The 11674-nt window shown below is 33.9% G+C and overlaps 1 non-coding gene across 1 annotated transcript; it reads left to right on the forward strand.

The window, feature by feature from the left end:
* Positions 1-5447: 5447 nt before the first annotated feature.
* LOC116092661 lies at positions 5448-5550 on the forward strand. The gene has a single exon (XR_004119400.1). It is a non-coding gene; the product is annotated as a U6 spliceosomal RNA (small nuclear RNA).
* Positions 5551-11674: the final 6124 nt, after the last annotated feature.

Raw genomic sequence — 11674 nt, forward strand, 5'->3', positions numbered from 1 at the left:
AAAAAAATGGACATAGTAGAGTGTGTACTCAACCAACTCTGCCCCTGATAAACAGCATACCCAGTTTTAGACAATTCTTTCTCATCAAATTTCTTGATAGGATCCAATTAAAAGCTTAAAATATACTAATAGCATCACATGTTGATAAAGTGAGGATGGAATGTGAGCTTGTCTGCCTACATAGATTTAGAATATCTGTGTGCTATCAAAGAGGGAATTTTTCAGTTGGCATTCTACATTACTTGTGTGTCCCATAGCTCAAGCATGCATTTATATTAGGAGTGGAATATCAACTATGGAGAATGCTGAATAAAAATGCTTCAATATCTACACAATTTAAGGGCTGTATTATTATTTTACCACATAATTGGAATATGTGGTAACCATACCTCCAGAAGTAAAGGCAGCCTCTTGATTTTTTTTTTTTTTTTTGTGGCATATGTAGAAACTAGCGAGGTTCAGTAAGTAATATTATGAAGATCTCTGGGGAAGCATGAGATTTTCACATTTACTAATGGGACTACTGGTATTAGAACATTTTTGAGACAATTTATTGTACAAAATGAAAATTCTGTGCTACTCAATGCAGCAAAATTGAACAATATTTTGGGCAGTATATTGTAATGCTGGAATTTATGATGCTGATTTAGAGTAGATAGATAAGATTTAATAATCAAGTGAGCTGAAATTTATCTTCCTCATCACAAAAACAAGTCTACATAGGTCTTGACACTACTAATCACCTATATTCATATAGAATTAAGCCACAGATGCCAGGGATGGTGGCATTGCCTGCTATTCCCAGTGACAGGCACATGCAAGAAGGATTTTAAGTTTGAGCCATTGCAGGAGTGCAAGGCCAACCTGAAAACTCACCCATACCAATTTAAGTAAAATATTTTTAAAGAGAAGTTATAATGATAATTACAACATGGAAGTCTATCAATTTCCAAGAGAATTCCTATTTTTAAAAATTTAGTAGGCTGGGAAACTATTATTTTCAGATAGATAGATAGATAGATAGATAGATAGATAGATAGATAGATAGATAGATAGATGATAGATGATAGATGATAGATGATAGATAGATAGATGATAGATAGATGATAGATAGATAGATGATAGATAGATAGATAGATGATAGATGATAGATGATAGATAGATAGATGATAGATAGATGATAGATAGATAGATGATAGATAGATAGATGACAGATGACAAATAGGCTTTATTTATTTCTTATTTATAAATTATTGTAAATTTTACTGTATTTACTTTTTTGCATATAATTAAGTCATTCATTAAGTTTCTTAAAAGAAATAGAGCCAACTTAATTGACACCTGATAAATTTAAGTGACTTTTATGTCTTTTAATAGATATGAACAGAAAGAATAAGTTCATGAAAGAGTATAAAATTTCATTAATCTGCTAAGATCTAGGCCAGTAGATCTATTCTCCTAGTGTTAATCATATAGTTACCATGTATCCACAAATATTTAGAAGGTATCAAGCAAGAGATTTAGTGGAAATTAGGTAATTTCAGGGACTTTGCTCCCTCCCAAAGTTATGAATTTTCAATACTAAATGAGCAGTCCAATTTTCTCTCTCCACACTCCATCCTGCTTTGAAACATCACCCACAGCTCCAGGGCCTGCATCCCAGTCCATTTTTCCAATTGAAATTACTGTTCTGTTTTCTTAATGAAAAATGGATAAACAAGCCTCCATGGTGGTGAGTGAGGACTCACCGGGAGGATGAAATTTCCTGAATCCACTGTCAGTAACTCTATCTTCTGCTTATTCCTGACCTCAACACATAGCAACAGCTTCCAGTTTTGTTTGAATCACATTATTCAATATTTCCACAAACCATTATGCTATGTATTCCATGCCTAAATAAAAGGTATGTGTACTGAAGTAAGAATATTTTCCATTGCTTGAAAAATGAGTTAATTGTAATATCCACGAGAACATTTATGGTCTGCTCTCTCTTTTATCAGGCTTGTAAAGTTTTAATAATCCATTTTATAATAAATACTAGAAAATGCATATGAATTTATAAATTGATAAAGTGAGATGCAAATTTTGAGCTTTAAAAAACTAGAATTGAGTAAGTGTACACTCTTATATTCCTGAATTAAATGGGTATTCATTATTGTCACCAACTTCAGCACTACCGGCAACAGTACACAGGAATACTCATATGTAAGTGGATATACATATCAAAGATGTGAGAAATACTGGTAAGTCAGCAAGTGAGAAATTTACCTTATGAAATAATAATTAGAATTGCTGTTTAGGAGAATGCCAGGACAGGGAAGCAGTAGTGAGTGGGTTGGTGAGCTAGGGGAGGGAGGCTGAGATAGGGGGTTGTCGAAGGGGGAAACCAGGAAAGAGGATAACATTTGAAATGTAAATAAAAAAAATATCTAATTAAAAAACTTTAAAAAAAATTTAAAAGGCATTCATAATTTGCTTCCTAGAATATTCTTTGTCAGGACTGCTCCTTATAGAGACTTCCCCTTTTATTATACAACTCCTAAATATTCTTTAAGTAACTGTAAAGAGAGTACAGGGTCAAGGTTTCTTAAAAAGTCCAAAGAATTACTCGTGGCATATACGCCCCTCTTAAATCCTGCAAAGCGACTATGTTAGTTACTATTGTAGTTCAAAGTGCTGAACCGACTAGTAAAGGAAGTACATCTGCCAACATAAAGGAACTAAGGCTTTGAAGTCTATGTTCTGAATTCTGAATTCTTCAGTCTATAGATTAGAATGGCCTTCAAGATGTAACAGTATTTGAAGATTCACTAGAGTAGAATCTAAGAAGGCTGACTTTACTTCTCTACACACTTCAGAATATTGTAGTTTCACTAAACTTGTTTCATGCTTTTATATATATACATACACACATATATATATTTATATACGTACACACACATATATATGTGTATGTATGTATACATACATATGTATGTTATATTAATATATAATATAACAATATAAAAATATGTTCTAATATAACATTTACAATATATAATATAGCACCTAATAATATACAGTGATATCCAATTTAATGATACATCATATATATAATATATTCATCTATAAATGCATATATATAATAATGTATTTTGCCTTCTGAGCAATAATCTTTTAGTCTAAACACTACATCCTTTTGTAAATTGTCGCTCTCCTGAAAATGATGTCAATCTACATACAAATTATATTCTAAATCTTTTCTTTAAAACCTTTCTTCACATTCATTTATTTTGTATGTCTCTCACATGTGTGTTACCTGAAGATTGATATTAGGACACCAAATTACCAGCATGGGCTTTTACTTGTGAGGCAACACTCTGTTTCAATTTTTGAAATACTCTGAATGATAGAAATAATATACCATAAGTCAAAGTTTTAAGTAAACATAAATGATTACTCAATCCTACAAACTGCAAAGCATAAAGCTGTTGTTTTAAACTAAATCTCATGTTCTACTTATCAATAAAGACTCAGGAGCCAGATGCTGGAGTGAAAGCCTGCTAGCTCAGAGAGGCAGGAAAAGCGCCCAGCTGACCTTTCCTTTCAGCTTCTCCACACTGTTTCAAAAACCATTCAAACTTAATGTCCCTTCCACTTCCGGTGCATCTCTCTATCCGACCTCTTGACTTCCTCTTGCGTGCTATGATTGTATTCTATGTTCTCTCTCTGTCAACTGGATGCTTGCTCTGCCTACTGACTTATGGTTGACTATATTTAATCCTGTTTACAATACTCAGATTAAAGGAGTGCTACATGTGTTCTAGCACTGAGCCACACCACAACTAGAAACAGATTTTTCCAGTAAATAATACAACCTCAGAAATCAGAGTGGCCAAATATCCTGTAACATATAATATCTTCTGTTTAAAACTATCATTATTTTCTCCTCATTAGTATGTGCATAGTTATAATTATGTGGCTGAGTCAATCTTCATTCTTTGCTTTACTTCATTCTCATCTTGCTGAATTATATGTAGCTGGTGTTTCAATCAGCCATTCACAGAGTCTGCTTCCACATAAGTTTGTAGTAGTTATAAAAATAATTGGTTGATTCAAAAGATACAAAGAAGGAAATGTAAATAGCTTAGAATTCTACAATGGATGCACCTATGAATAGAATTTTTATTGAGTATCTATAATAGCTTGTGGTTCATTTTGATAAATTATATTTACTAACACAGAGCATATATGTAATTTAAATACACAGTTTCTTTCTATAATCACAGTACTGTAGATGACTCTCCACCAGAACAATTTATAAGGATTATCTCCATATTAGGGTGTGTGTATATACATATACATATATATGTATATTCTTATATATATGCTTATCTATATGCATCATTTGTTTAAAGAATTGCAGACTTCAGTCAGATAACTCAAACGTACTTAATTAGTCACCAAGTGGCAATTAAAGCAGTATGTCCATTAGCATTATACCCTCAGAAGAAAGTGAAACAATGAAAAAGATGGGAGTTGGGTAGAAAATGTCTAGTTTCCTTAGTATAGGAACAGCGTGGAAATACAAACTTGTGAAAATGACAGAAAAATAAGTGTGGGTGAACCATTTAAGCTGAAGGTTGGGTGAGTCCACAGAGAGAAATCTGTATTTTATCACAAAGACTGATTATCAGAGAGAAACAGAAAAAAATAGGGGTGCAAGAACATGCAAATTTATTGTTTTAAAATTTCCTGTTTGCTTTAAGGAAAATATCTCATGGTGAACGATGAAGGGAGCAGAAATCCTCTAGGAGGTTCTGGTTATTGAGATTCTGACGCTTGAATTAAGTATTACAGCTAACCAATCAGTAGGGAAGAAAGATGTCTGCAGAATTTTCTAGCTTACCATGAAATCTAAAAGCTTTAGAAATTCATACACAGTAGTGTTATGCCTGTTCGCAAACCACAAAGGACCACCAAGGAGCCAACTCAGATGCAATCTCACTAGGGTATTTTCATTCAATCTTGTGATTGGGCTCCTCCTTCCCCCATGATCCTGATTGCAGCAGGACAGAAGAGTGAGGTCCTGAGCTCAGTTTCAAGCCAGCATTTATAGAGGCAAGCAAACAAGTAAGGGGGTTTCTAGTCTGACACACATCTGACTGGGAGAGGACTATTATGGAATGTTGTTGCCCTTTATAATAATTGGCTGGTGCGGGGGAGCAAAACCATAAACTTAACTTCTGCTTTCCTCCTGATTGGTGGTTGTTACGGTGTGAAGTAGGTCAGGTTCTCTAAGATGGAGTCTGAACCCAAAGTGGAATTGGTCTGGTCTCTTAGTAGGCTAGTACCATTTTTTTTATTAGATATTTTCTTTATTTACATTTCAAATGATAGTGCCTGTCCTGGTTACTCCTCCGGAAAAATATCAAAAACAAAAACAAAAAACAAACCCTGTTTCCTCCCTGCTTTGGCAGCACATATACTAAAATTGGAATGATATAGAGAAGATTAGCATGGACCCTGCACAAGGATGGCATGCACATTCATGAGGCTAGTACCATTTTAATGATCTAAAATACATAGGATTTGTTTAAGAGAGCAAGAGAGGCTTGGGACATTGAAGAAAGCCAGGGGCTGTCTCACAAGCTAAGATTCCAGATGTACTAATAGGAAGTAAAAAAAAAAAAAAAAAAAAAAAAAAAAAAGAAAAGAAAAGAAAAAAGACTGTCATGCAAAAACTGTAAAAGTAACTTTTACTTGCAAGATGTAATTGTTGTCTCAGGAACTTACTAATTTATAAACTCACCCTTTTTGTTTTCTTGGGTTGTTTTTGTTTTTGTTTTTGTTATTGTCTTTCTAAATTCTGGCTGGCTGGTTCAACTCAGCTGCCCTGGCTTAAACGACTCTCCAAGCTGACTGATTCAATCTGGCTTCCCTAGGCTTCTGAATGGATTGCTCTGGATAGTCTCAAACTAACTCTGGCACTCTCTTAATTTCTTGGCTCCTTCTTTTTCGTTGGTTCATTTTTCCTTCACCTGCATTGTTTCTAAAACTCTCTAGGAAAAACTGCTTCTGCTTTCCTTGCACTGCTCTTAAGTAGCCTCTCTTTCCTGTCTACATGAGAGGCTGCTGTATCCTATCTCTGACTTCATTCTATATCAAGTCTTTCTCTGCTTTTCCTGCCCCTCAATTAGATGTCACTTTCAAACAAGGCTGCATTCTTTTACAAACTAACTTAATCAATATTGTTTGGAATTAAAGGTGTGTACTAAGGGCGTATCTGTATTCCAGCTAGAGGGATTAAAGGTGTGTGGCGAGTTTCTGTTCCAGCTGGTTCTCACAGACATAAGTCTTTGGATGTGATCCCCTGCCAGAGTAGCCATGCTGCTAGATTAAAATTTCACTATAATAAAAAAAAAAGGCTGAGAGAGAATTTGTTCATTAAAGGACTTAAAATAATTATATGTTCTTAAAGATATATTATATATACATGTTTTATATTATATATGATAATATTAATATACTATGTAATTATAGACAAACTTCATATGCTGTCTATGTGTCCTCTGAAAATAGACATCTGCACTTATTCAGATCACTTATTGTTTAACATTTTATTTGCTACAGAGGAGAAGTGTCTTAATCATGGTGAATAATCATTGAAATGGATGGGCTGAGAGTGTCACTTAAAAGTGAAATCCTAGTTGAAAGAATTTGATCCCCAGTTCAAGAATTATTTGGGATCTGTATTACAAATTTTTCAAATCAATAGACATGATTGATGCGGCAACTCTTTAGAGCATTTAGATTGACAGCAAGTATTAAGGGATGAAAATTAATATTATCTAGCTCTGTTTCAGAAGATATGTTAAACATAGCTTTTCAGGACTACTTATACAGTCAAATACCATTGGTCTGGTTTCTTTCTCTTCTTAATTTAATTAAAAAAAGATTTCTTTTTCTGTAAAAATCTTGATCTATATTTCTTATTTATGTATGGCAGTTCTTTTAATCAAAAGTAACAGAGTTTATTTCAATAACCAAAGTTCAATATTTGTTTAAAGATGCTAGAGAATTACGAAAAAGTCTCTCAGTATTCACAGACTTTAGGGAGGCAAAAATGTCTTCAGTATCTACCATCTCACTGCAGCTCTAGCTGTATGCCGATTCTAACCATTCAGAAGGTTTCTAGGAATTTTCTGCTGAAAAAAAAAATTGCTGACCATTATTTTTAATGATTTTCTGAAAATTAAACACTCATCATATACACATTACTATTGGATTATTTCTCTAAATTTTGAACTCAGTATATAAAAAACAATGTTACCTTGCCTATTTATTACTATTCTATCCATTCTATCCCTTGCTAAGTGCTTATAATTATTATTTTATGTGTTTGGTAGAACTTACCTCAAAGGACAAATCATAATCACAAGCTAGCCCATGGTGGATTTATTTGATGTTACTAGTTTAGTATATCTCAGATGGCTGCATAATGAACATAGAAACAACAAAAGGAATTACTCAGATTGTTTTTTGATCAATGATAAAAGCAGGGTTTTCTTTAAAGGTAAAGTACATAAAATCCCCATAATGTACAGGTGATTCCTGTCAGCAATTTTTGTGTTAAGTCCAAGAAGCCTGCCTTTATGATGGAACCTTTTCAATACACTTCAGGTAAGAAAGCACAATAGGCTATATTAAATGATATTTCTAAACAATATATCAGCAGTTGTATATTGTCCAAGCTAACCAGAAAACAGCAGGCTCTACAAAGTTTATCCTTGATTTTGTTCAACCAGTCATCCATATAATTAGTTTTAATATTTTAAAGCTGTTTGTTTCAAACTGACAGGGATTTTCATATATTTTGCCTAACTTAATTTAGAAACTCCATATACACAGGTAATTGTGTGTATAATCTTCATAGCCATTTATTTCATTTAAAATATGGACTCAGAAAAAAATCTTATTGATAATGTTGATTCTGATTTTGAAGGATTTATCTTGTTTTATTCATCATCCATATATTACGCATACATGCTTTTTAATGTTTTATAATGTTGTTTACATTTGTCTTCATAGTCTTTTTATATTTCCTTTGGGATAGAGTTTACATTTGCAACAATATGTTAAATTGTTTAGTTAGCATGAACCCATTTCTTATTATACCGCCTCAATATAATACCCCTGTGTTTCAGACAATCACCAACTTAGAGACAGTGTTTCTCTGTTGGCTAAGCGTCAAAGATTAAAACCTTTATACATTCAACATGTGCCAAACTTATGCTTTATAAACTATTTATACTTAATAATAATTAATACTATATTATCAATTTAAATATTGATTCAAAGGTATTAAGAGAGAGATTTAGAGAAGAGATTAAACATGCCTCCTTCTCATACTTATGGAGACTTTTATATACTTTTATAGTGATTGTGTAATGGGGATTTGCTGTTCTGATTGGCTTCTGTTCACAGTGGTGATGTCAAATACAGAAGTGGATGCTCACAGCCATCCATTGGACTGAGTACAGGGTCCCCAGTGAAGGAGCTGGAGAAAGACCCAAGGAGTTGAAGGGGTTTGCAGCCACATAAGAGGAACAAGATGAACCAACCAGCACCCCTAGATCTCCCAGGGACTAAACAACCAACCAAAGCGTACACATGGTAGGACTCATGGCTCCAGCCACATATGTAGCAGAGGATGGCCTTGTAGGACATTAATGGGAGGAAAGTCCCTTGGTCCTATGAAGGCTCTATGCCCCAGTGTAGGGGAATGCCAGGACAAGGAAGCAGGCCTGAGGGGGTTGGTGAGCAGGGGGAGGGAGGGAGGGAATAGGGATTTTGTTTATAGGGGAAACCAGGAAAGGGAATAACTTTTGAAATGTAAATAAAGAAAGTATCTAATAAAAGCAAAAGCAAAAAAAAAAAGATCTTAATTACAAAAAAAAATCACTTGAGTTTGTCATCTGAGCCTTCAAAACTTTACCTGTTTCAGATGACAATGGGTTTTTAAATATAAATAATGATTTACATCTTAAAATATAATCAGCCTATAGATTGATTTGGTTCACTTATAAATTACTATGGACACTTCTTGTAATCTCTACATGAGAATTTTTCAATTTTCCTTTTTTTTTTTTTTTTTTTTTTTTTTTTTTTTTTTTTTTTTTTTTTTTTTTTTTTTTTTTTTTTTTTTTTGGTTTTTCAAGACAGGGTTTCTCTGTGTAGCCCTGGCTGTCCTAGAACTCACTCTGTAGACCAGACTGGCCTTGAACTCAGAAATCTGCCTGCCTCTGCCTCACAAGTGCTGGTATTAAAGACGTTCACCACCACTGCCTCGCACTTCAATAATATTTTTAAATTTAGTTTATTAATTCCATCTAATACGTCAAGAGCAAATATCGTGGAGAATTGTGCAAGTGAACATATAGGCTTCATGATTTTTCCACTTTTCAAACTAGTTCCTGAGAAAAAAGACTCAGTTATGTAAACTTGTTAATCTGATTGGAAAAAAATTACTACTCTTCAAACATGAAATCACTCCTTTCCAAAAGGAGCTCAGCTTTTTTATTATTATTATTTTTTTTTTTTAGGTAAATAGTGATGACATTAATGCAAATATATTTAAGAGCTCTCTAACCATTTGGTGAGAAAATGCCCCCATATGGAAACCAGCCATTGGAAATACATTATGCCTTTATTTAACAGTTTCATTTTCTCAAGGGCTTCTCAGTAAATATTATTTGTTGATAATGGCTTATGAAACAATATGCATAGCTTTACAGCCCTGACGATTGTGTTTTCACAAGCATGAAATATTGCTGGCATAAGTTTCAAGAGATTGGCATAATCCTATGAATCTTCAATGTTTCATCCCCTTCAGGAGCTCATTTTATTTTTAACAGTGTTGTCCTTGTTAGCATTTTTAAACAGGAGTCTCGGGAAAACTAAAAGTACAAAAGGAATGTAACCAAGCTATAAGGACTCTCATGCAAGTAAAGGGATAAAATGGTCTGCTGTAGGGGGGGAAACAATAGAGAAGGTAAATAAAATAAGGAAACAAATTTTGGTCACATAGTTAAGAGACCCTACAATACTATATTATAATGAATAAAAAGCAAGATAGCATATGAAGCACGGTCTTAGGGTTTTACTGCTGTGAACAAATACCATGACGAAGGCATGGACAATGTTTAACTGGGGCTACCTTACAGGTTCAGAGGTTCAGCCAATTATCATCTAGGTGGGAGCATGCCAGCATCCAGGATGGCATGATGTAGGCAGAGCTTAAAGTTCTACATTTTCATCTGAAAGCTGCTAGGAGAAAACTGGCTTCCAGGCAGCCAGGACTAGGGTCTTAAGTCCACACTCACAGTGACATACCTACTCCAACAAGGCATCACCTCCTTAAGCATATACAAACCATCACAAATGCATTCCCTCTCACTGTATTGTGCCATGAAAACACACAATAGCTTCCCACCAATGGTTGTATAAAGGGAGTCATGCATTAGAACATTTGTACCATTAGTCAAACTCTCTCCAATGCCCCTTCTAATTGCAGCTCTACAGATCTCTGAGCTATTGCCTACAGCTTTGGAAATATACTCCTCAAAATATCTTGTTTCTTTCTAATTCTTCCCTTCACTCCCCTCTATAAATTCATAGAATTCACACAATTTTGTTTTTTGTTCTTTCCGAATGTAAAAATAAAACACATACAAGTTGCTCAAACTTTCTTTCTAAAGATTTAAATTTGCAGTTTTTAATTCATTTTTGTACATCAAAATTAATTTCAATGAATTTTGAGTAATTTGGTTTCAAACTTCAGCAGGATAAGTACTTCAGTACATATTGGATTCAAGCAATAGGGAAAACATCTTTCCAGCTACATATTAGTTTTGGCCAACCCTAAAAAACCTAAGTATAAAGTAATGAGCCCAAATGAGCACTCCATCACCTTGCCCATCTTCTATTCATATGAATATTGAGTAGCATCTTGTTGCAGAAGATCTGTGCTTTACTTTCTTTTCAATTCTGTAACTTTTCAGCAAAGCTACTTAAAGTCTGAAGACATAAGTATGAACAGGTAGTGAAATTTAAAAATAAACTAGGACTAGATCAAAATATAAATTGAATTTTTTAAAAAAGAAAAAAACCTGCATATAGTAATTTCTGAACTTTTGTAGTTACTCTCTGTGTGTTAATGGTCGCAGTATAATGTATGATTATCTGGGTTTCAAGTTTTATCCAGAGTACAAAATATATCTTCTTATTACTTAAAAGTAAATCTCTGGCAGAGTGATGATTTTGATCAATCCAAGTTATTAATACTTTAAGAAAATATCAATACTGGAAAATATTATCTATGCTATCCAATGAGATAACCAGGACAATGAAAGTATTTCTAGAGGGCTACTCCTTGCTAATACAGAGGAAATTTTTCATCAGCTTCTGAAACCAGAGATTCAATACTTCTACAGTATGGAGAAGACTGGAAACCCATTCCTTCTGCAGAATTCTCAACAGGCTGATTGGCAAGCTTGGGAAGCCCTGCTCCAAATGTATGTGACTACTCTGAAGTGAATTATACACATGAGGTGACTCTTAAAAGTTTCACAACAAAAGACCCAGGATAGCCAAAACTATTCTCAACAATAAAGGAACCTCTGGTGGAATCACA

This window comes from Mastomys coucha, unplaced genomic scaffold (assembly GCF_008632895.1).
Source record: "Mastomys coucha isolate ucsf_1 unplaced genomic scaffold, UCSF_Mcou_1 pScaffold15, whole genome shotgun sequence".
Lineage (NCBI taxonomy): Eukaryota > Metazoa > Chordata > Mammalia > Rodentia > Muridae > Mastomys > Mastomys coucha.